The sequence below is a fragment of the Plectropomus leopardus genome, chromosome 13 (genome assembly GCF_008729295.1).
Source record: "Plectropomus leopardus isolate mb chromosome 13, YSFRI_Pleo_2.0, whole genome shotgun sequence".
NCBI lineage: Eukaryota > Metazoa > Chordata > Actinopteri > Perciformes > Serranidae > Plectropomus > Plectropomus leopardus.
In genome coordinates this window covers 3,396,606-3,423,258 of record NC_056475.1, presented here as the reverse complement: position 1 = coordinate 3,423,258, position 26,653 = coordinate 3,396,606, and positions in this window count along the sequence as shown.

The window sequence follows — 26,653 nt, the reverse complement described above, 5'->3', positions numbered from 1 at the left end:
TCTGCGTCTACTTATCATGTTTTAGGTATTCTTCTGCGTCAGCTGTTTACACTCCAGGATGCTGTTACTGTGATGTCAGCAGATGCACGTGGTGGGATGACACTGCATGGTCCTTGTATTTACACAAAATGAGCACAATGCGGAGTGTCACAATGGTTAGAAATAGACATAAAGTCACGGTTGGTTAGGGTTAGACAAAAGAGACACATGATTAAGTGTAGAACTAACCCTCAAATCCACAAACAGAAGCGAACTCTGGAGTCCCCAATGAAAGGTCTTTCGTTTGTGGAGCCCATCCACCTCCCCACCTTACAAGTGCACTTGTGTTACATCCTTCGTGTTGCATGCGCACAAGTTCTGTCTGGCCCTGTCTTTTACGTGATGCTGCCTGTAGTGTGTTGTGTGTGAACACACCTGGTTCTCTGTCTGACGCCATCCAGCCCAGGTGGATGGAAGGTTGCAGGGAAGGTGCTTTTGGCCTCATGCTTGGACACCAAACGCACTAACAGAGTTGACATATTTGATGATTTCAGAACAGGGTGGGTCTTCAACATGTGTTGTGCAATCAGTAACTGAACAGTATTTATCCAATAGTGCTCCTAATGAACGGTCCAGCCCCAAAAATAAAAAAAAATCAAAGCGGTGCCAGATGTTTTAATTTGACGAGCACATATAAATTAATGTGTAGGACACCTTTCTACAGTCCATGAGTCCGATTCATCTACAGCTCCATCCTCTTGTCCAACTTTGTTTACTTATGGCTCCAAAAACCCAACATGGCAGCTCTAAATGCTGAACTCTTGGCTTCAAAACCCTCTGCAGATTTGGATGAACGTAATCTTTCGGTCTATCATCACTTGCCTCGCTGAACTCTTCAGATGAGCTTCAGTATGCAACCGTAATGTTCTCAGCATGTCAGCAACTGAGGCTTTTGGCTTATCAAAAATTCAATATGTGCTCCCACTTTCCGCACTGTTTTATTGTTTGTGTCTTGTGTTGTTTTTAATAAAGGATCCTGTGGTAAGCAGTATTGATACTGAGTAGATTTTCCTGGTTAGCTGAGGGGAAATTGAAATGAAAATGATGTTATAACATCACAGTTTCTCCTCAGCATATCCTCAAACCTGATGTTTTTGTTTTCATAATGCTGCCATGTTCTACCCTTGTGACTGTTTTGGCAGTTTTATTGCTGTGTGGATGCAGCTTTAAAACTCTTATTTATGCTGCTCAGTAGTTCCAACATTTTCCAGAGAAACATGTGCCGTCAGTAAATGGACACCAACACAGCATGAAGTTTGTTTGTAGAGCCTGGAGAGCGCTCATACATGACGAAACAAGAAAGTCGACAGAGTGAAGTGTCTTACCAGCAGAGCAGTTTTGACGTGCGCTGTCAAAAAGCTAGTTTGTCATGTACTTTAGAAAATTCTGTGAAAAATTGCTGGATGAAGGTGGTTTTATTCCAAAACGATTTAATAATGTGACTCGATACTCCACATACTGTCATTATGATTATTCCAACTATAAGCATAATATCATCCACACAATCGCAGTATGTTGTTTACATGGCCTCCATCACGCTGTATTCCTATCTTAATTGCATTATGATTGGATTATTTGGTGGGCATGGATGTGAGCACTGCCGACAGTCCCTGAGTTTTGTTGGGAGACATGGAGGCATTTTGCTCTTTTAAACACGCAATCCACAGAGGAGAGACTTTGGTCGATCCCAATCAGCAGGTAATTAAAATTTGCGACATGCTCTGCCTCCAGTCCTGTTCCTGATATTTTGCATTTCAGTGTATTTCTGTGAGGGTTCATCTCGGAGCACATCCGCCTTTTAACTTCTCTCAGGCAGCACATGGCTGAGCTGCGTCGCTGAGAGTTGTATAAGCTCCACTCTAAAAAACAATCCATTTGATCAAATTAAGGAACAATTTGCATGCCTCTTTTTAAGTTGATCCAACTCTGGAATTATTGGGTAAATCCTCCAAGTCTTTAATGATCTTAAAAAGCCAATTAGTCAGGTACAACAAACATTTTTTGCCTATACTTCTTTAATTAATTAAACTGAACCAACTTTATATGAATCCAAACTTTCTGTTGTGGTCAAACTGTTTTATTTAAGACCTTTATTCTATTCTATTCTACTTATTTCATTGAAACACGATTTGCTTGAACCTTAAAAAGCCGAATTAAGTCCAAAAGTTGTGGTCATTAAGTGGTCAAATTATTTTATTCAGTTATTGTATTTAAGATATTATAACTTATTTTCTGTAATTCCATCCTACAAAAATGTCCATGCAAATTGTTACTTTTTTTTAGTATTGGAGAGTAATTTGACTTTATTTTTTCACTATCTGTTTAATGTTAGACATGTTTGTCAAACTAAATATGAGAAGTTTGTCCTCCAAAAAACCCCCAAACATGCATCCACCCTCATAAAGGTTAATCTTGGTCACTTTTAGAAAGATGTTGATTTGACTTTTTGACATTTTACATCCAACACCTTTCCCATCACAATAATACTTCAGCAACAAAGAATCAAAAATGTCCGAAAAGATTGGCACTTACTTCTTGCTGTTTTTTTTTTTTAAATAAAGAGTTTTAGCACATTAGATTAAAAAACTTGTTAACTGTGTTGTTTAATATTTTGTTTATGGTGTATTAAACTAATACTGAAAACAGACACCACACGTCATTTTTTAAAAAAAGCATCTGTCACTGCAGGTTTTCTTTTTTCATTAGATCTGTCAGTTTTCATTCCACAAAACATTTTTCACACATTCCAGGGAATTTCACTTCTGATGAACGTGGTCAGCTTTTTTATTTTCTGTAACAGGAAAGCTGAGCATATTTTCTTCGGTCTGGCTGCTATCTGGTGAATAACTAATTGTGAAGCATCTGGTCTGTACTGTAAAGAGCAGTCGCTATAATGTGCTGAATTAATACGGCTCCGCTTCTCAACCTGGCAGTTTGGTACCCCTAGAGGGTTGTGAGATGATTTATGGTACGTTGATGATTTATGATGATATCTCTCTTCTTAAGTTTTCTTTTGTCTTGTGTGCTACAGAACAGTTTTCAGCTTCTCAGCATCCTCTGATTATTAATCGACTTAAACAACCTGAAAGAGGAAAATTTGTCTTTTTTGGCTTGACAGTTCTTCACAACTCTGAAAGTAGAGCTATTTTTCTCGTGAGTGTGGGGTGCCATTTAAGGGGTCATTAGAGCCAAATAGGTTAAGTTCAGTGTGAGTATGTCATACATGACAACTCATTGTCATGTTTGAGATTTTAACAACAAATGTGTTTGTTGAAGTTTAGTTTAGCTCATTTTGATGTGCAGGAAATCACCTGCTTGGTTGAATAAACAAGCTGAAGCTCTTTTAAAGCCTTATTTTACTCACATTATACATAATAACACACTCACAATAAAACAAAAGTGCTTTAATATTCTCCTCTATGATAAATACACAAACAGTACATTGTCAGTCAGTTTTTTTCAGTCTTAACAGCACCATTTGCCAGTTGATGTACTCAAAATATAAATTCAACAGAAAATAAATAAACAAGAGTGACAGTATGTGATGAAATGAATAGCCAATAAAAAATGTTTTAATTGCTTTGAAGCCCGTGGAATTTTGTTTTGAGAAAAATGTATATAATTAAAATTTTGGGGAACAGGAAACACAAAGAGCCTCAGCTAATGAAATTCTAAAGCCTTGAAATGTTGATTCCCTCAGACGTGTTTCATTGACCCACATTATGTTTAAAAAGAAAGGGTGACCATGAAGTTAATATTAGTCATTTATTCACTTGAAAGGTGTTTTGTGTGTGTGTGCATGCGTGTGTGTATAATTGTGAAAATGGCAGGTTCATACTTGTTTGTTATTGGGGGGTTTAGGGTGCTAACTAGAACATGTTACCATGCTTTCATGTTAAAAAAACAAATGGCTGTGACCCATCAAACCTCAGGCTGCACTGCATTAAAAACTAGCATTTATAAAGGATGTTACAACATCTGGAACACTTTGGACAACCATTGACATTAAACACAGTTTTATAACTGGATCTGCAAACACAAGTACAGACTCTACCATGCAAAGTGAAAGCCATTAATCAACAACATCTCGAAACAAGGCCAACTTGGCCGCATGATGTGAAGGCAAAATTGATGCTGAAATGTACATTCTGTACAGGTTTTGGAGCAACATATGCTGTCATCCAGCCGATGTATTTTTCAGGGATGACCCTGCTTATTCCAGCAAGACAATGAGATGTATTCTGTTCAAACAGCGCGGCTACAGAGTAAAAGAGAGTAGGTACTAGACTGTTCTGCCTGCAGACCTGTCTCCCGTTGAAAATGTGTGGAGCATTATGAAGCGAAAATGAAGACCCCGGATTTTCGGATTCTGGCCCTTTTTGCACAGTGAGGTTTGCAGTTAGGATATAGCTATGGCGAACTGTGAGGTGGATTCACTAGGTATTCAGTGGGTGGGGATGGGCACCCCGCTAAAGGATGTTCTGTGTTACAGCGAACCCCATAGAGTGTCATATCCAGCAGCAAGCCTTACTCACTCGTACTTACAAATGTTTTATACAACATGAAACAGAATGTAAGGAGAGAGGATAGTCTTTTCTCATACTATAGCTGTCTCTAGACACACCTGGGACTCATGTATGTTGAAAAGCCATGAAAAGGTGCAATTTGCACAACATCAAGGTGCTCATATGTACAGTACATTGAAACAGATTTGATTTCCTTAATGTGCTTCCAATATAACATATGGGGGACATTGTGAAAATGCATTTCAACATTTATCTGAAGATAATATAAGGCTTTAAAAGATGGACTTCATCAAGTGAGTAAATTCCAAAGTTACAGAGCATTTATTCCCAATTCCTAATTTCCCTGTTAATGCAAGTTGTGGCCACGGTGGAGTGTGCAGAAAAGTTCACCCTTTAAACTTACTCTAAATACGAACCTTTGCTATTTACAGACTAATCATGATAACAGACTATGAATGCAACATTCAGATATCTGTATCTTACAGTATAAAAGTGCCAGTGTTGAAGATATGTTTGAGAATAAGATGTTCTAACCTTTATTTACCCTGGCAGGTTTTAACCTAAGTCCACAGAGATTCAATTTTTCAACACTGCTTTAAATTTATACGGTTACACCCAGTCACACCTGGGAGCTGCTCTGTTCACCCACAGTCTTCATGTTGTCTGGCGAAAAATCTTGGGGCAATGTACAGCAGTGTGTTGCTTAAGGGCATCTAGATCCAGAGAATATCTGGTCACAAGCCGACTGACCTTTACTCTACTGCTACCTTAAGCGTACTGTAAGAAAGCAAAAATGTACTGGATACATTAAACAGGCTGTCTTGTCGGAGGTGTGCATGGCATATAATCTGAAGGGATACAGGTTAATAGAAGATCATAAATTGGTTGGACGAAAGAGTAATTGAGAACAGTGGGGAAAAAAGCGTCCTGGCAAACAGCAGCTGAGAATTTGAAGTAAATGATTTGCTGGGTATTTGTTTGTATGGACTGTGATCATTTTAATGGGTCAGCTGATTGGATGGAGCCATCTGCCTCCAACAAGGTAAAATAACTCAATTTCTGCTTCATGGTTTCAACCTCATTCCTCACTTGATTAAAAACAACTCTTTAAAGAAGTGGATAGCTGAAATAGAAATATATTTAAACATAAATACAGTATCCAGTATCTCAGTGTTAGTGTGTATTTTCCATGCCTACAATTCCTTATATCTTTTCTGAATTGAACATGGGAAATATTAACCATATATAACTTGGGTAAATTGTCCCTATGTCTTTTTAAAAACATGGGAAGAAGGTAATGGGCAACTTAAGTAGAAATTACCCAGAGAGCCATGAGTAAAATTATTTTTTCTCATGGCAAATCAATTCAAGATATTTGGGCTGTACAAAGTATCCTAATTCAACATGTGGGACTTCGACAGATGTGACAGGTCACAGATTTGAAAATGCTTGAATCTTCACAAACACATGGTACGTTGGTGTAGCTTTTAATTTATATGGTAAAATACTGACCTTGTTTCATGTATGTGGAATAATAGCCTGCTCTCTGTCCACCCTGTGAAATCATCCCAAGGGAAACGCATTAATTACAAACAGGTGTGCAAAAGAGAATGGGGGTGAGGGGGGAATTGCTAAACACCAGACTCCTGTAATCTACTTCACAGCCCCCTGTACATTGGGTCAAAATCATTTAATGAATTTATTATCTAACATATTTGCTTAATCTTTAGAGTTCTCAGGGGATACCCGAGTGTCTGCTGTTGGGATGTTGTAAACATTTGGGGGTTCAACCTTTATGCTTATTCAAGCCATTAGAGATAATATCATGCCTAAAAATCTAAGCCTCATTTGGGAAAAACATAATAGTTCCCAAGGAACAAATATATTGTTGAGCTTACGTCCTATTTTCTAATTTTTCTCTGATTGTCTTCATCATTCTGAAACCACAACACAAAATATGTTCCCGGCTGGTAACTGACATTATCTTACGTTGATGTTTGGTTAAATTTAGGTTGTGACGTTGGATGACCAAAATTCAATGTCAGGGCGATGCATAATGCCGACGTCAATTTAAAATAGAGTGCTGATGAATACTAAAGTTGATATTTTGTTAGTTTAAAACTGATTTGTTAAGTATCCAAAATCCAATGTTTTTCAAGCACCTCATGTAGACGTAGGATAATGACATTGAGAGGTGAGGTATAGAGAATCATTGATCATCTGCAAATTGTCTAAACATGTACATCCACACAGCATGAAAATATTATCAACTCGTTTCAAAGAGAATTTAACAGAGAGTCCAATGGCCTGGGTAGGAATTTGGTGTATAAAGAATTACAAATGTTGAAACCATTTTTTGTTACGGTGGAGCAGAATTCATAAAATGAATGTTGAGTCAATAAATGCACAATATAATAATCCATGCCATAATAATATGGGCTGCAAATCAAAGAGCGCAAACAATTAAGTAAATGTGGTCTACAGCACCCTGAACACAAGAGAAGAACATTTGCTCAGTTATATCAGAAATCTTCAGGGAATCGTATAATTAGATATACAACATGGGCATATCTCATATCAGGAGCCCTGGAAGGCACCCCTTGCTCAGCCTCTGCTACAGGGACTGGTCTGTAATTTGCTTTGTACTCAGGCCTGTGAGGTTGAATGGACTGTGCCAGTATAAACACAGTTAAAGCATTTAAAAAGCTGTAAATAAGGCTAGCTCTGTTAGGTCTGCAACCTTCCTCTGTTATACTTAAAAAAGGACAGGGCTTGTTCAGGTCAGTCAGTTTCAAATAAGATATTGTTTTGTGAAATTATTATAATTTAATTTGGCAGTGAGTATTTCTGCCTATTTCTACTCATATTTCTCACTGACCTTGGGTTAAAAACCTTGTGAGAAGTGTGCAGTTTATTCCAAATTTGGACTGAATCCTGGTGTGGATACACATTAAGGTTATTGGAGTGAGGCATCACAACTAATTGAAATCTATGAGGGGTGTGTGGTGTGGGAGGACAAAGTAATTCTTCAGTGGTCACAAACTGAAGAAGCAGTTTTTGTTGACACTTTCTGGCGCCTGCTTAACACTATCTGTTACAAAATTAATGACTCATTTAATTCTGTTGAAGTAGGACTGCATAATTTGAACTCAGCGAGGTGCAGACGCCCTGTCATGCACTGTTTAAAAGGAAAGACTGAATTTTTAATTATACCACGTTTAAAAATAAACCATTTAAATATGTCAGTGTCAAAAAAGCCACACACAATCTATATTTATAATGATCATTATTACATATTTAATATTATGTTAGAAAATTTTATTTTTAAGTGCTTTTCCCAGGTCTTTTTTTGTTTGTTTTTTTGTTTTTAATTTATTTTATTTTTGAAAGAAATAAAGACAGTTCTCTCTGGTTTAAAAGGGTTAACAAAATGCAATGTGATCAGAATGTGATTGGATCTGCCAGACCAGGTCTGGATTTGGTCCGGCTCGCGTTGTGATGAGATCTCATCCAGGCATAAATGACCTCCCTGCAGCATGACCAGATTCTGAAGAAAAATAATCCATTCAGTTGAAAGGTCACCTGACTCTGCTTATTAATTCCTACTAGCTCAATGAACACTAGCAAAAGCTACAAGCAGAGGCAGCATGTGACCTGGGAGGTCATGTTTTTTGATGAGTCCGCCAGCATGGCACAACAACATGCTTGTTAGAAGGTGTAAATGCAAAAGCCTGTTGATCAGATACTATTATCCAGGTAATGTATCCAGATCAAATGTTAATTCCAGGTGTAAATGGGGCTTCAATGCAGAATACTGTTAAAACATAAGTAGGTGTTCTTTATAAGGAAATCTTCCACTTAAACACACACCTCAACAACTGCTTTAAGTGACTATGTCTAGATTTTTTTTGATGCAAAACACACACACACACACACACACACACACACACACACACACACACACACACGTATTGGTGTGTCCCTGTCATAAACAGTAGCTAAGAATCACTAGCCAGCTGTCAACAGATGTAAGGCTGATGTCCAGAAGCACTAACAGTAGGAGCAGGTGCATTACTGAGCAGACTCTTTGTGTCCTGTTTATCGGTGGATGTCCTTGCTCTGCTATGTGAAGCATCAGGTACAAACATTCTATACTTGTAAAGAATAAAAATCACTTTTTAAAAATATGCAAAATAATGAAGGCCAAATGTTAATGCACTGTATTGAATTTATCTGAACTGATGTCAGTTTGTAATGTTAAGACTCCTGAAGTCATTTAGTAAAATGAATACCAATTCATAACCATTTACAATAAAAAGGAGTTCCAACCATGCATACAAAGATATAAGCCTGGGAGCTACTGTGGTATGTGCATGTGCTTTTTTTTAGTAGTATGAAGACAATATGAGGTTATCTGTTCCCATTTTAGAGTTTTGCAGCAAAAACCCAGAAATGGCCTGCAAACAGTCCTCTGACAGCGCTCGGTGGAGATGTAAAGAGAGGCACCGGGCTTTGGCTGCAGCAGATTTCCCAGAGGGAAACTTTCTTCGACACGGATATCGTCCAGAAAACAGTCCAAAATGCAGCCGCTTGGATAAAGCAGATTATTTAATGTGCTTGTACAACTGCAATAAAAAATTCCTCATTCCTCAGTATGGTGTGGATGTGCGTGCGATAAACAGGCCACAAACAGATCAACAGTTAAGACCGCGGTGCAACACCACTCTCGGTTATCTTTGTGTGACAGCAGCAGTGTTGGTGCTATCGGGGCCAGTGTGCTGCACTATGAGTGAGTAAACACTGTCATGATTGCACACTGTGGTCATCTGATATGACAAATCCAAGAGGGGAGTGTTGCCATCTCTCTGGAGGGCAGCTTACTATCCACATTCTGCTGGGTTTTACGAACAGGAAATGTGCAATGGGAGGGAAAGCAATGGTTGAGTGAGAGGTACACAAAGTCTCAGTCAGATTAGAGAAATGAATCAAGAGGCGGCGAGCGAGGCAAAGAAGGATCTATACTGCAGAATGTGTTACAGTCAGCTACTTTAAGATGCACCAGGCAGGAGGTTGACGTAAGTATAGTACATCTGTCTGCTGTAGACGTATCAGCCTAGATCTCTGTGGGTACACTGAAGAGTGCCTTCTCTCCATCTAAGATTATTACTTCTCCAGCCACAGGAAGTGTCTCCTTATCAGCTGCAATCACTGAGTATGTCTGCATGCACAAAATAGTCAGGTTCTTGCCTTCATTCCGAAAAAAAGACAATGTTCCTACTAAGCTGTTTACATTGCTTACGAAAATGAATATTCTACTGACACTCCCGTTTACATGCAGCCCTACTCCGACATATGTATGTGCATATCATTATCATTTACCCAGCCCATTCTCACTTCAAACTTGTCAAAAAATCTGCTCTTTCAATGCTTTTCCGCATATGAGCGTGATGCCAAAAGCATCCTTCCGCGTCGCCGGAGCTGAGAAGTGTCGGATGAGAATCCGCTCAGACAGAACCAGCAGCGATGTCATTATATGCTGGCTGACGTCTAGATGGCAACAGCCACGTCCACATGCAATGTGCACAGACGGCATCACTTGAGAACGTGGCCGGACAGAACCAACTGTGTATGCATGAAATGCTGAGGACAGTGTCAGGTGATAACTCTGCTGGTAACAACATAATACAAAGAGCACAAGTGCATTTATCTGGCTGGCGGGTAGGGAGGTCAATGAGTCCCACAAACAACCGACTTAAGTGCGGGTGTCCAGAGTTTGCTTCCCGTGTGAAGGTGTGTGTGTTTTTTACCATGTAACTCTTGCCAAAACCTAACCATCCATGATTTTGTTGCCTACACCTAACCATCGTGACAGTCAGCGTTGGCTTCCATGTGTTCATGTTGTGTAAACATAAGGACAGTGCTGCGTCCTCCCACCATGTACATTTGTTGACATCACAGACAGCATCCCAAAACATAAAAAGCTAATGCTGAAGGATACCTAAAACATCTCAAGTAGACGCAGAAGTAAAAACTTTCCTGAGATTATGGGATGAGAACGTGTTGGTTCATAACGTCAAAATATGGAAAAGTAGAATGGCTGGGGCCTCTTTTCATTTTGCTTCTTTGCATCAAAACAGGATTCTTGCAAAGTTTTGTACAGGAGGTGGACTTGTTGGACCATACATGCTCATCCCTTTTTTACACTCATCCAAATCTTTTATAATATGTAAAAGCTTCCTCTGCAAAGCTGGGGTAGAAAAGCCCTTGTTTTTGGTCAAACTGTTAGTGAGTTGGTCTGTGTACAACGTTTCCATGACAACCAACAGAGCAGACAAGAGGCTGTGTGTCTCAAACTGAAGTAAAAAATCCAACTGAGACACATATTCCAAATTGGCTGTATCCACGCCCAAATAATGCTCCTAAAAATGAGAATATTAGCAGAGTATTTATTTCCATTAACCATGCATGAATCTGTAGATTAAATTGTCTGAGGGCTGCTACTCACAAATGCAGGTCTCAAAAAAACAGTTGTTCTCTGGATCTAAGGAACACATGAGACCAAATAATGATGATGGTCAAGCATTATAAACAACACCATGGATGTAAAAACTGTTACAAAGAAAAACATTTTGGATCCTCAACTATGAGCTTAAGCCTGAAATAAAGCATTACATTTCATTTCTGTAAATATGTTTGTTGTATTCATCTGATTCTTTAAGATGAATTTGCTGCTTTTGGAGATACTTGTGCTTTGTTTGTGTTGACCTGATTTTGTGCACCCTCACTTCATTGATTGCACCTGTGACAATTATCCAGTGCTGCTCTGACTGCCTGCAGCTGACACCGGCCTTGGTGTACCCATGAACTGCCACCTGTTTTCACATGTTTTAACCCTATCAAATGTGTTTTTAATTTTTGCAAAGCAATGCGCCTTGGTATCAATGATCACAAAAGAACAGAAATGCAACCTCATATTCTAGCTCAGCAGGAATATTGTCTTTTTCAGAATGAGGATGAACCCAGTGTATTTTCTGTGTGTTAACACAAAAACTGTCAAGCAGGAGTCGGACTGACAGTTTTAGATCTTTATATCTTGCGATAGAGTACAATCACACCTGTGCATGCTGTGTGTAGTTTATTGACATTTTGTTAAATTGTCAGCACCATCATTTGGAGCTGCACTATTTCCTCCCCATTTTCTTTCACATTAAGTTACAACAATTTACCCATGGTTTAAAGATATTCTGCAGAATATGCACATCCGCATAGGTGCAGAGCTGCACAAAGTGTGTCTTGTGTGAGGAAAGAAAAAAAAAAGCCAATACACGTAGGAAGTAGAGGTTTTAATAAAAGGCCTTTTGGACGTGATAGAGCACCTTCCGATAAGTGTTTTCTGAGGATAAGAGTGCCAGCTCTTTTAACTTTCTTTCATCCTGTGTACCAGTCAGTCAGCTTCCTGTCATCCTGTTTTTAGAAGATTCTTTTCACCTGACAGCAGGACATCAAAACAGCACCCACAAGAACTATCATTCTATATAATTGTTTATTATATAATATTTAAAGAAGCAAAGATGAACAAAATGTCCCAAGCTCTGCATTTCCTGTCATTTGTCTGTCAAAAAGTCAAAAAGATGAAAAAAAAATCATTCCAACAAAAATACACAACATATTGATCATTTTAACACCTGCTCCCTTTGACACTCCTTCAGTCTTCCATGACAGAAGAAAAGCAGAAACAAGGCCATTCCCTTACAATAATTAGCCACTAAATGATACAAGCTGCAGTGTGAGATATGAGTCATTACCAGTCAGAAAATCAACCTATTTGAATGTCCATTCAGTGCAACAACCATTGAGAGATTAACCTTGCCGTCTGAACGAGCTGCACTCCAAACTCTGTTCAGCTCTGCAGACATCTCACCAAAGTCACTTATTAATAGTACCGGAGACATGCTGAGAGCTCTGTGCATCTTATTCAGGCATGGTCTGAATGCTGCCTCAAAGTCTAGCACACAGTCTCATACTGTCTGATAGAGCCATATCTGAAATATAACATTATCCTCAAAGAAAATCATTCTACTAATGTCAAGCTCAAGTGTTTCTATTGGTTTCTATTCCAACAGACTTTACCTTTTTTGCGCCCAAGTAGCAACTTCTGGAAGTGAAATATGAAGCAAACACAAAAGTGCCACAACGGTTCCTTAAGTGGCAGCTATTTAAGGTCGGGGCCGCTTCAGTGACAGGCTGTCTACAAGGCGTTGCTACAGTCTTACCCCTTCTCCACTCCTTCAAATAAGCTCTTGTTTTTGAACTGGTTCCATTCAGGACTCCTGAAACCTTGGTACTTTTAACATGTTCTAATCCCAAACTGTCACATTTTCAGGCTTTGCAGTTGACTTCCGCATCCACATATTACGTTCTCAGTATCCTTCTGCTATTGATGTTTTGGGATGCTGCTATCGTGATGTCAACACAAGCACATGGTTGGATTATGCAACATGTGGTTATGTTTAGGCAACAACAGCACATGACAACAAACACCAGGATGTCAACAAATACATATTCTGACACGGATAGTTAGGTTTAGACAAAAGAGGCAAATGGCAAGGTCTAGGAAAAAAACCAAAAAACATCACATTAAGATGGGAAGCAAACATCTGATTCCCGCATGACAGTCTGGAGTTTGTTGGATCCATCCACCACCCCTCCCATTAACCCTATAAGGACCTTGTGCTATTTATATTATGTCATTACCTACAGCGTGCCAACCTGACGCCATCTGACAGTGACTCATACAGACTCAAAAGGTGGCTTTTGGTGCACTGCGAAAGCATCAGTATTTGAAAAATTTGGAATGAAAACAAACCAGTCTTACCCTCTTTTCCACAAAATGAGCTCTGTTTTTGAACTGGCTCTGTTTATGACTCTTGAAACCTTGGTACTATCTTGTGAACCAGCCCACCTTTGACCAAAACCTTTGTTATCAGGGATGTGTCATCCACAGAGGTTGCTGCACATTGCAAAACCGAGGTAAATAGGATGGCAAATGGCAATAATGACCTGCAACCTTTTGTTCTGTCAAAAAAAGGAAAATTTTATCCATAACCGAGAATGGACCAACTGTTAATGAGACAATGTTTTCTCTTAACCTTTCTGTTGTTGAGATCTCCATCCTGTCTTTCATTGTGATATTGTAACAAAAGCAATCACTTGACAATAGTTTAAAATTGCAGAAATATGTAAAATCTTTTTCTACATTAACAGCAGTGCACAAACCAAGGTTTGACACCATGGAAGCTACGTCAAATATTTCATATTCTATGTTTTTGCACAAAAGCTGGGAAACGAGTCACGGAAACTTCTTGGGTATTGAGGAGCAGCAGCATTTATTCATGAGCAAACTGTAACCTACACTGTACATTTACTGCCACTCGACAACCTCACTGCTGACCTTTCCCTTTACTTTCCACTCAATACCTGTCTGCCCTTAACATTGCTCACTCTATGTCTCTTTCAAGTAAGCACACACTCTTAGAACACAATCATATGCATCAGCGTTGATGGAAAAATAGTCAGGAATACTCACACATGTCAAAGGGGAGCTGCACAGAAAGTTTGGCTGCTCTTTTGCTGCTCGAGGTTTTGTAATTCGCACACATTGTGGAATGAATGAATGAATGAATGAATGAATGAATGAATGAATTTTTCATTTTTGGGTCTTGCAATCAGTTACACCAAACCGTGTGTATTCTGGAGATGTGTAGGTGCTGCAAATTAAACTGAGAGAGTTATGAAATTCTCTATAGTCATACAAATTTACTCATACATACACTTATTTCACATCATGCTACTTTTCTCTGTCTTATGTTTGCTGTTTGTGTTGATAGTCATGTCAAATGTGTCTTTTGAATGTGTTACTGTATGTTGAGAGTCATGTTTAATGTTTGTGTGCTCTCACAGCTAATGGGGATCCTAACAAATAAACAAATCAGCCTGCGTGGGCTTAAGACACCATAAAATCAAAGCAAGCAAAGCGCAGAGTCCAAATATTGACAGCATCATTAAAAGGAAAGAAAATGGAGCAAAGCAACAAAAAACATTGCACATAATGGAGTTCATGGATCCCTCACATATGCTCTTACAGTGTAGAACAGAAAGAAAAATCCAAATATGTTTATTTCAAGGCAGAGCTGGCCAGACAGCAGCACAAGAAAAAGCTACCAACATCAAAAACCAAAGACAGCCACTTCAGTGTCCGTGTGAACGTCGTCCTCACGTGAGTGTGACACCGCTGTTAAGGCTAGACATGAAGGTGAAGTCATTTCTGACAAAATTCAGTTACAGTTTTAGTGATTTATAAATACTTTTAAAAACTGGGTTCCCACACATTTTAATGGACAAAATTGAACAAAAACATTTTCATGACTTTTTAAGAAACCCATAAAAAGATTTCCACGACCACTGACAATGTATAACAAGAGTGGAACTGTAAAAAAGACTTTAAGAAACATGTGATGATAGACAAGGATTATCAAGGATTTTACTAATGCCATGACCCTGAATAACAAATAAGGAAACCTAAGTGCTCACTGACTACTGGCTGCAGCATTTATTCATAGATAACCTGAAACCTACATTGTACATTTACCACCACTTGACAGCTTTACCGCTAATTTGTTCTCTGCTGTGATTGTCAACACCTGTCTCCTCTGAGTGCATCCACCATCGCTCTCTCTTACACACACATACACACAAACACACACACACACACACTGTAGAATACTTCCTCAACCACACACCTGCTAAGCACACATTACACCATTATACCAACAATGTAATATGAGAACATGTGGACTGCACTTAAACCAGGCCATGGTCATTTTCACACAGTACTGCGAGCATCAAAGCTCGCCCGTGGCATTTTACAAGTTGTTTTCTTCATCTGCTCTCATTTGCACATGTCACATGGAGCAAAGGGCCGTGTGAGTGCACATAAAGCCCATGTGGCCAGGTGTTTCCTGCTTGTAGATTGTGCAGCATTTTAAAATTTTGGTTCTATTACATTGTAATATAGATTTCCAGATATATATTCTTGAATTAATAGTTTGGCCTGAGATCCTTCTTAGCTAACATGTAAGACAATTTCCAATTCAGCACTTATCTGTTGATAGATGATCTTCAAAGCATGCTTAAAAAAAATCATTTAAAAAAATCTTGTCAACGATGTGTTTGTACACATGTCTGGTCTCAAATATCACTGCAGTTAAAGTGATAATTAGGGCCAGCTGCTATAAATCACTGGGAAAGCGTCAAAAGCCACATCAGCTTGATGTAAATACATGTAAATAGCTTTTGCTAAACAGATGGTTATCATTTCTTACCTGTGCTAAAAAGGTATTAGTTGTCTCAGTGTCCATAGCAACAGTTGCTTTACAGTTGCCACTGACATTGTTATTTATATTTAATAAAAAACTATGCATTAGATTAATATATTCAGGGTTTTTATACGTAGATTTACATATGCGATTACATATGTGATGCTTACGACACATTCACCTCATTATCTTAGTCTGTATTTCCTCCCACTGTGTACTGCAACTGCTGCACAGTAGTTTCACTCAAAATCAATAACCTTTTATCTTATCATAGCATTAAATTTATTATGCAATAAATCTGACACATAACAGCTTTTATTTGATTTTTTTTTATATATAAAAAGAATAGTGATAAATTATATTTACATAAAGTTGTGAAATATAGGAACGCCTTGCCATCATTCTCCTTAGATCACTTACAAACATACCACCTGAGATGATGGCCTTAAAATGCTCTTTTGCTGCTGGAAGAAGTTTGTGCAGCCATTTGGTTGCATTACTTCACCAGACAGCTCATTTTAGTACACTGGGAACCAAACTAGTTTCAGCTGCTCTTGCTTACACAAGCAAACAGGCCTGGCACAGGCCCCGCACCCAGAAAAAAAGAAAAGAAAAAAACAACTCATTCTTCATAGGGTTTAAATTTGATAACAGATACCAACAAAATTCATTTAAAAGTGCATGACAGCTGCAAGATCATAATCTGGTGCAAAATGTATCGTATATTTTGTCGGGGCATCACTCCATAACCAGAGGATCAGCTTATAGTGTGAAAGCCTCGCACCTCTGGTAAGAACTGTGTGCAGTGTGCACTGCACAGAGCATATAGAAGTAGTCTTATCTGAATACTAATAAAAATACATTTTCACACAAGGTGTTTACAAATATGATAAACAGGGGTCTCTTGACCTCTTCGTACTTACTTTATGCCAGTCCCGTGAAGTTTTTTTTTGCTGTCATTTGACTCCTAATTAAGACATTCTGGTAAGAATTGCTTTACCTTGTCAATATGGACTTCAAAACTGTTTTGTTATGCAAAATAACAGAATTGAAAATATGCAATTAAATTTTGGGATTAATCACGATTAACTATAGAAATTCTGAAATGAATCACGATATATATATATATATATAATATATATATATATATATATATATATATATATATATATATATATATATATATATATATATACATACACATATATATAGTGCTACTTAGTGTGTATTGTGTTTGACAGTGCTACTTAAAACCTCAAAATAATCTTTAGGGTAAATTTCTGTTTTTCGTATGTTTTTTTATACTAAAACTTATATGGACTAAATAACAAAAATATGTCATATCATCAGTCGCCTCTTTGGTGCCTTCAGAGAGGTCCATTGAGTGCAGTGCTAAGCTCAGGGAACGAACCTGCTCTTCAAACACTGTAGATGCCTCCTGGCAGCGAAGGGCTGCCCTGCCAGGTGCATCACTTACTGCCCTGCAGCCATGACTGTAGCGACTTCTCCAGCAGGTCTGCCGAGGCCACGTTCCCCTTTGATGCCCTGCACCTCCCTCTCCTCCTCAAGAGACCAGGAGACTGCTCATCATAACCCTGCAGTCTCGTCTTTGGTCATAAAGCACAAAAGGAACACTACTTATATACAGTACAACAGCATTGGCTGATGGACCTGCAGCAGCCGAGCCTCAGCTGGTGCTACAGTGAAAGTGTGCTTTAAAACAAGCCTTTTACTTGTATCATTGCAGTGTTTTAACAAGCAGCCATAGCAACATCAAAGGCCAAGAGCCAAGGGCTATTCCCTGATCACTTGTGATGTTTGTTTTTTCCCAAACAGTCGAGAAAACAGCACAACAGTATTATTGTAAGTCAACGCTGACACTTATTAGCGGTTTCATTGTCTGAAAAAAACAAAACAAAACAAAAAAACAGAACAGGATTAAGCCTTTGTGGGTTTGGTTTATTATCAAAGAGCACTTGGAGAAAGTGCACACAAACATCCAATAACAAGAATTTTGTCGTTTCTTTGGTTACATTTTTCTTAGTTTTTGTGGAATGAGTCTGTGTTGGAGAGCAGAAGCAAATAAAACAGAAGGATTTATTTGTTTTCCAGAGGTCCTTGAATCAGATTCTCTGGATTTATTTGAGACTTGTAAGTTTAGGCCTTTTAATCCCTGAGATATAATAGTTACCTCTCCCGAGTGTTTCCATACCTGCAGCACAGTGCATGCTGGGATAGGATCCAACCTCACTGTGAACCTAAGGAGGAGCTGGAAAGAAGGAGGTAGAAGGGGAAGTATTTTATCCAGGGATCGCACGATGGACAGGTTACAATGAACAGGCTGCTACTGCAATAATGTTATAGGTAAAAATATTATAATATATAAAAAGAAAAGACAAAAGCAGTGTTTGCATTCAGAACTGGTCAGGCGCTGTTGCTTTGACAGTGCTTTTGGCGTGAGTGCTTTTAGCCAAAAGACATAGTTCGCGTATGCATGATACACTCTTAGTTGCACTCTTATACGCCCCCCGACGGACGAACTGGACCTACCACAGCTGGTCGTAACCTGTCACATATGCACGATGGCGTCAGGCTGAAATGCTGCTGGTGATGGTGGGAGGGGCAATGGATGGGTCCAATGAACTCCAGACTTCCTTGCAGGAGTCTGGTGTTTGCTTCCCATTAGAATTTTTTTTTTTTCCCCATACCTATCCATGTGCCCGCTTCTCGTAATCAGAACCATCTGTGACTTTGTTGCTTAAACCTGCATTTGTTGATGTCTTGGCATTGGTTTCCATGCGCTGTTGTTTAAACATAACAACATGCAACGTCATCCTACCATGTGAATGTTGAAATCTCAGTGGGGCCATCCTGAAATGTGAAGAGCAGATGCAGAAGGATACCTAAAACGTAATATGTAGACATAGAAACCATTGACAAAGCTGCAATATGTGATCTACAATATGTGATGTGATGAGAACGTGTTGCACATTCAAACGGGTAAACACCAGACTCATGCATGAAGGTTCAGGGTTTATTCCTGCACACCGTTGAAGGAACTTGAAGGTCCTTATATTACCTGACACCACCCAGCAGTATCATGCAGCAGGTTTTGTCCAACCATCTGCTGGCATATAATAACATCACAACCTGCGTCACGTACTTACGCCAAAACACTGACAAAGCGGCACTATTTTATGAGTTTGGAATGAACGGGCTGGATAAGATAATATAAAAACAAAGATGAAAGCAACTCAACTCCTGTTCAACCCACAGACAATACATATTTTTATTCTTCTTTTGTGAGTTTTTAAAACTACAAAAAAGATTTTGGGAACATCAGGGACATTTAAGATGAACTTTCAGATAAAATGAACTTTTAGATAAACAAGTCTGTTTTTTTTTTTTTTTTTTCAGCATTCTTGATGGCTGCAGACATTTACTAGATGGCCAGGCTGTGCATCAGGAATGATGCATGCATCAGACAATCCACCCACAACCCATACAGGAGCAAAATCCAAGAAAAGCAAAACATATGGGGATTTAATAAATTCAGCCATGACACACAAAAAAAACCACACTTCTAAGCCAAATGTGGATGTACAGCAGAGATGTCTCATAGCGTCACGTCTTTTTTCCTCCTGACTGTCCTTCATTAATTGCTCACATTTTTGCATCTTTCAGAAGCCTGCGCAGGCCGAGCTGGTGGAGGATTTTCTACTGGCACAGTTCCTTGGCGGCGGACCCTTCGGTCAGTCAGACTCGTAATGTCAACATCCTCAGCAATTATTCATCGTGCTTCCAGAAAGCACTGAGACAGACTGTGTCTGCATCAAAAAACAAACACCACCATCCACATGTCTGACTTGGCTGTTTTATCATTGGAGTTTTAGTTATAATTTTAATGATTTCCATGTTGGTATATGTTTCTTTTTTGCACAGCAGCACTTTGGCAGAGCCGCAGCCTGAGGGCTGAACCACATGCATGAACTAAATATACACACAGTTACATTTCAGACACTGAAGGTAAATGAAACTGTGTTATTACTGTCATCTATTGGGATTCTAAAAAAATGCAAATAAAGGTCAAGCCTTTACTTTCTGACCATTGTCAGTTCCTTAAAAGTTGATATCTTATTAACATCATTTTACTGAATCATCCTTTATGCTCTGGGATAAAAAGAAATAAGGAGCTAATTCAAGAATGACATTTTGGCCATATCATCAGCATCTTAATATCTTTTTTTGGGTTTTGCACAAAATTTGGAAGCTGTTAAAATGTTGGATAGGGTTGAGGTGAGGGATCTGCAGGCGAGTCATGTCCTGGCACAGCAAACTGGGCAAAACAAAAATCATGATGTGGATGGACCCAAGCTATTGCCACAGACTTGGAACAACATTAATACCATTTCCCAAAGACGAAGACCAAAAGTACACCAAAGTATATGTCTTTAAAAACAATAGGATTTTAACAATGAAAATGTCTAGTAATCAGCTGATTCCTAACATTTGGACAGGCCTAAGATAAGATATAAATCTGATCGTATACAAAGTATTAACAGAAAATAAGCTAAACTATAGAAAACTAGAAAGCTTAACTTGCTTCAGTGCAAGAATCCAGCATGCAGCAGTACACCCATTAACACTACATCTGTTTAATATTCATCTTAGGACACATGTATGATAAATAATAAATGTTTTTAAATGTACAATTTTGACCCTGTGACATTATTTAACACATATGTGTTTCCTTGTGTTACCACTAAACTGAGCTAAATGCATGCATATTTAAAAGTGTTGCTTTATTGAGCTTCACAGGTAATTGTGTCTCGATCAAACGATTGCATGCCTCTTGCAGTCCATCACCTCCTCCTTTCTCCATCCTGAGGAACATCAGGCCAAGTCCAGTGGGTTGTCTGTGACACATTGCCATCACCCGTTGGTCAAGAACCGCACAGACATCACTTTTCATTCAATGGGTTTTTTTCAATACCCACACTTGCAATCCTGGAGCACTTAAGATGTCAGATAATATACCAGTGGCTGCCTTGCCTGAAAAAATGTCAACAGGCAGTACACTTAAACCTACAATTGATACACACTTATCCTAATACCACTTCACAGTGATATTTAGACCAATGTATCCACAATTCACAATGGTCTACTGTGTAACTGTATATATATGTATATATATATATATATGTATGTGTGTGTGTGTGTGTGTGTATAATTATGCCATTTTAATCAAGCTCAACAAAGCAACACTTTTAAAATATGCATGCGTTTAGCTCAGTTTAGTGGTAACACAAGGAAACACATATGTGTTAAATAATGTCACAGGGTCAAAATTGTACATTTAAAAACATTTATTATGTTCAACATTTTAATCCCCCATAGTAGTTTAAATGGGGCTTAGCAGGTCATTTAGACAGCATGATAGCAGCACTCACGTAATATAGTACAGAAGCTGACTGCTACTCTAATGAGGCATCGGACAGGTGCAAATTTGTTTGCCGACACTAGATATTAAGCAAATGCTGTGGCATATTAAATAAAAATGAAATGACATTTTTCCTTGAACCTGCTACATCTTTGGAGTTGAAGGATGAGTTAATTAGAATCAGCAGCTGCAATGAAAATTCCATCCTGTTGTTTGGGCATGTTGCTACTGATGGCATCATTCAATTCCTGCAGGGCATTTTTAAAATTTGCATCAGTCTTGTGTCCTTTTTGCTCCAAACATGGTCCGTCTATCCAGAGCAACACCTTGATCCAGGATGTTAGGGCTTAACCATCTCTCTGTCAAGATCGCGCATAGCAGTCTCTGAATTCGTTGCTGAGTGAGCCTCAATGGCATCCCATCCAATTTATTCTTCTGTGACCGGACATTAGCCAGAAGAGGGCTTGGAAGAGGAACAGCTCTCAGTCTAAGTCGAGTCAGCCTCGCCCTGATGCTGGCTCTCCTCCCTCTCTTTGTCCAGAACTTTTGGTTTCGTTTCCCCTCTCGTTTGATTGGCTGCTCGGTGTATGCCATTGGTAGGATCCTCTCACGGTCTGCTGCATTCAGTCCAAACCCCACACAACTTTTCCTGATGCAAGTGGTTATGTTTAGGCAAAAAAATGCATGGTAACCAATGCCAGGACGTCTCCAAACACACATGTTAGCAGGGATGTTTAGGATTATGCAACAAGGGCACGTAGTAAGGTGTAGGAAAAACATCACATTCAGATGGGAGGCGAACACCGGGCTCATGCATTAAATTTTGGGGTTTGTTCAGTCCATCTAGCAACCCTACAGGGACCTTTGTGCTCATCATATTATGTCGTTACTGGCAGCGTTTCACCGTAATGCTATCTAGAGCTGTATCATGCTGTCACAGTTCTGTACGGATGTCTGCCAGTGTATTATAACACCGTGAGTAGTTCTGTCCGGCCCAGTTCTCAGCTGATGTGTCCAGTGGTGTATCAAGTGGATGGAAAAGGTAGATTTTGGTATCAGGATATTATGCTAAAAGCACTGCAAAAGTGGGTGTTTTTGATGACTTCAGAAAAGAAACAAAAAGAAAAGCAAAAAAACAAACAAACAAACAAGCACCTGACCTGAAGCAGTCTCAATTGATTGAGGGGTCCCCAACTGATTATTAGAATCTCCGACTTTCAACAGGCAGCCCTAATATATCTGTATACACACACACACACACACACACACACACACACACACACACACACACACACCAAACGGCATATAGCAGCTATTAGTCAATAACTGTAATTATTTGCTGAAGACACAGTGTTGTATGTATCAAACCCAGTCTCTAAATTTCATCAATTTCAGAAAATGTTCAGTTCCCTCCTCAAGTATGAAATCAATGACACTAGAGGCATTTGGTATCCAATTAATAACCTTGCATTGCAACTTCAGCAATCTGATTTTCATTTTCATATGAGTCCTACTGGTTTAAATAACCAGGGATCAATCTAACTTGAACCTTGTTCTGTACATTTTCCACATGATGACACAGGTTAAATATGATTTTCGGATAGGAAGCAAACAGGCCTTAATAACTGATATGAAAGATTACTGCAGTGGAATGAAAGTTGTTGTTTTTTTTTATTTTTTTACCAATTTGAAATGCTGTCTGGTGCAAGTAAAACATGATTAGAAAATGAGCAAAAACCATGGCATGTTGTTACAAAACTCATTCTGGGCTTATTGGCTTGCCACACCATAAACCAATAACAGGCTGAACTGCAGTTAAATTTGCTTATTTCATGTTGTTTTGCTTTGTCTTACAAATATGAGGAAGAGCTGCCTGTAAGGATGCCATCTGCCTCGTTTTTCCCATAAATCTTTGGAGCTTGTTTCTTTCTGTTGCCTCTTCTTGTGGAAAAGGAGTCTTTTTCCAGCAGAGTGTCCTGGGAATAACGACCATATTGGATTATTTTGCACCCCAATTACATCCTCTGTCAAAATTTGGTGTCAGTGCAAGAAGTAGTGTGTACTGTGTCCTGTGTGACACCTCCTGTCACAGATTTGGAATTAACATATGCCTTTTTATTAGACTTAACTATGATCTTTTCATGACCTTAAATATACGTAGTTGCTTACCCCTATCTAGTAGCTTATTTGACATAACTATGATAGTTCATTAACCTTAAACATACCATAGTTGCTGAGTTCAGATTTTGTAGTGAACAAGAATTTGGAAAGCTATAGGGTTTTGCTGAGCCGTAGAATATCAACATTCTTTTAAAGTAGGGTTAGACTTGCGATTTAGGGATTTCTTTTGTGCCACGAGTTTAAAAGGAAAACAAAAAAGCATCTCAAAGAAGAAAATCACTTTTAAAATAAAGCATGCACTCCATTAATACAGTACAGTCCAGTGTAAATGGCAAGGGTAACGATAAATGAATTTGTTCAAATTCTTTTTTTTCCCTCTCCAGAGAGCCCTTTTCCATTGAAAAAACCCACTTGAATGACAAACACAGCTAAATGACCTACATTTTTCTTTCCTTTTAATTTTGCGTTGCTTGTTTTTTTCTGTTTGAATTTGTTTGTACTTATAATGCTACCTACCTTGGATAGGTTTTCCTTGAAAATGAGATTTTTAATTCATGAAATCCTTGTTTCAAAAAACCAACTTATTTAATATTATTTAAACAGATAGTGAGCATTAGTAACTTTTGGATTTCAGTGACATGTTTGTCCCAGTGTATCAGTGTATATATTTTATTGAAATCTGAAAGAAAATTTTACTTTCCTTGTTTGATATGGGTCATTATGAGCAGGCTGTTTGCATAAGTTGTTCAAATGTTTTCCTGCAAAAAGTAATGCACCAAAATCCATGCATATCCCACGTATTTAGAGAGATTGCAATCATGTGACCAAATTCGGACTTTCTCCTGGGAATGCATATTTAGAACCAAATGAACTCTGAGCGAACTTTGACTCATTGTAATGTATGTCCTCATGTTTCTTTTCATAAACCTAACCATTGTGAATTTACTTGCCTGAACTTAACTTCCATATGTTAACATAAATGATGTAACTGTATGTTATGTTAATATCCTTCATAGGGCACTAATTCATCAAATACTATCTAACTTTAGTGTGTACATTTTTGTAGGTTATCATATGAACTGTTCTATGAGAATACCTTGTTATCTTATGTGACTCCAGCTCAGTTTGAAATTCATAATTTTTGATTATTCTTAATATTTGGCATATGTAGACTATGTCTTTTACTTAACATTAGCTTGATTTCTTTAAACAAAAAAACATGGGGAGAGGGCAATAAACAGTGACAGAAAGAGTTTTTGAAAGAAATTGCACCAATGTGCTCAGGGTTCATATGTTTAAATACTTGTGAAAGGTGTGTGAAAGCAGCACAAGAAAACTGATGTCGCTCCGGTTTTTGAAGGGGTCAGTGAATACAATGATAGTTAATACACAATATGAATATAACACACAGAATCACATCTGGAACCAGTGAACTTTCCTGAAATCCAGGGATCTAGGTGTTGACATTCTGGGCTCTCAGCACTGGGAAAAACAAGCATATGTGGTGACTATAAATATTGTGAATATAGACATTATAGAAAACAAGGTTACAAAAGTTCAAGCTGCGAATCCCTATGGTAACAACCCACTAGCAGATGCCCACAACCTTTCACAAAGGCCCACATGGGGTCTGAGAGAGCAGGCTGCAGGTCCAGCAGCATGTCCCTGAATTTCACTGATAAAATGCAAACAATAGGCCCCCGCTGTGAATACATCTACCAACACATAGGACACAACAGTTGGACATAAATAACATGAAAGGCCTTTAAAATGAAAGAAAATGTAAGTTTTTTCTTTTTTTTTTTTTTTTAACCAACAGCCACTATTTGAAGGCACTGCACACACAGCTCCATTGCGAGTCTGTCAGGGTGAAAGATTTCCAATTAGCTCTAGTATGTAAATATTTAAAAAATAAAGTATGTATAATATGCTGAGTGTATAAGTGCTTAAAAATAAATGTAAAGAAATACAGTAATAGACAATAATAGACAGCACTAATATGCGAGTATTTAAATAATGATACGGATAATGTGCTGAGTGTGTACTGTGTATAAAAAATAAGACAGTGCCTTATGTTACACTACAATTTATAACACTTGTATTTAAGTTCAAAATATAAAAATATAAATATGTGCAACGCTACAATAAAACAGCAGAGATATACATAAGTAAGAATAACAATGAGAATATGTGCAATATATGCAATATTTGTCTCATATTAAACATTCAAGAGTTGGAAGAATATTGCACATTCGAATACATGCACAAAGAAATGCTGCAGTTGAAATATTGCACCAAATATTGCAGTTAAGACCGTGAATACAGTGAATTATTACATTACATCAAGATGATGTAGTATTACAACCTACAGGTTCAGTAAAAGAAAAAAAAGGAGAAAAAAGATGCAAATATCAAGGTTACATATAGACATTATGAAAGTGAAAAATGCTCACATCTGATTTTGCTCCAGCCAACCTGTAACACTTTTGTTAATCTATCTTGTGTTAATTTTACTTTGGTTGGTATAGGGTTTTTTCGGGGGGAGTTTTTCCTTAGTAGATGTGATGGTCTAAGTACAGAGGGATGTCGTATGCATACGTAAAGCCCTCTGAGGCAAATTGTGATTTGTGATAATTGGCTTTAGAAATAAAATTGAAAAGTGTCCTCTACATTTTAGAGCTTTTTTATGGAAAAAGCTGACTTCCCCAAGGAGGTCTTCTGACATGCAGTTTTAGAATTGCAACTTGCTGTGCCCCTGGTGTTCCTAACACTGTTTTGCCTGCTGATAAATGAGTTTCTTCAGAGCAGATGGGCATTTCACTTGAATTTCATGCAAGGGTTGCAGATGTCATTTGATTGACTGCTCGGGTCACCAGGGTTAGAAATGTTTGCCTCTGGCACTGTAAAGCATACATTAAATGACACATGTTATGATATGTTTGCAGATCGGCTAATTTATGCAAACATTTTGAGTAACTTGACAACATAATTTATTTGAACCATGTTTTTTTTTTCAGCTTCATTTCAAGGTATTAAAGAGGATGTGTATGCATACCAAATGAGACAGGCTATAAATATGGAACAACATCAATGGTAATTACTAAAAGGTCATAAATCATGATGTAGTCCTCACACCAACAGCCGGCGTGGAG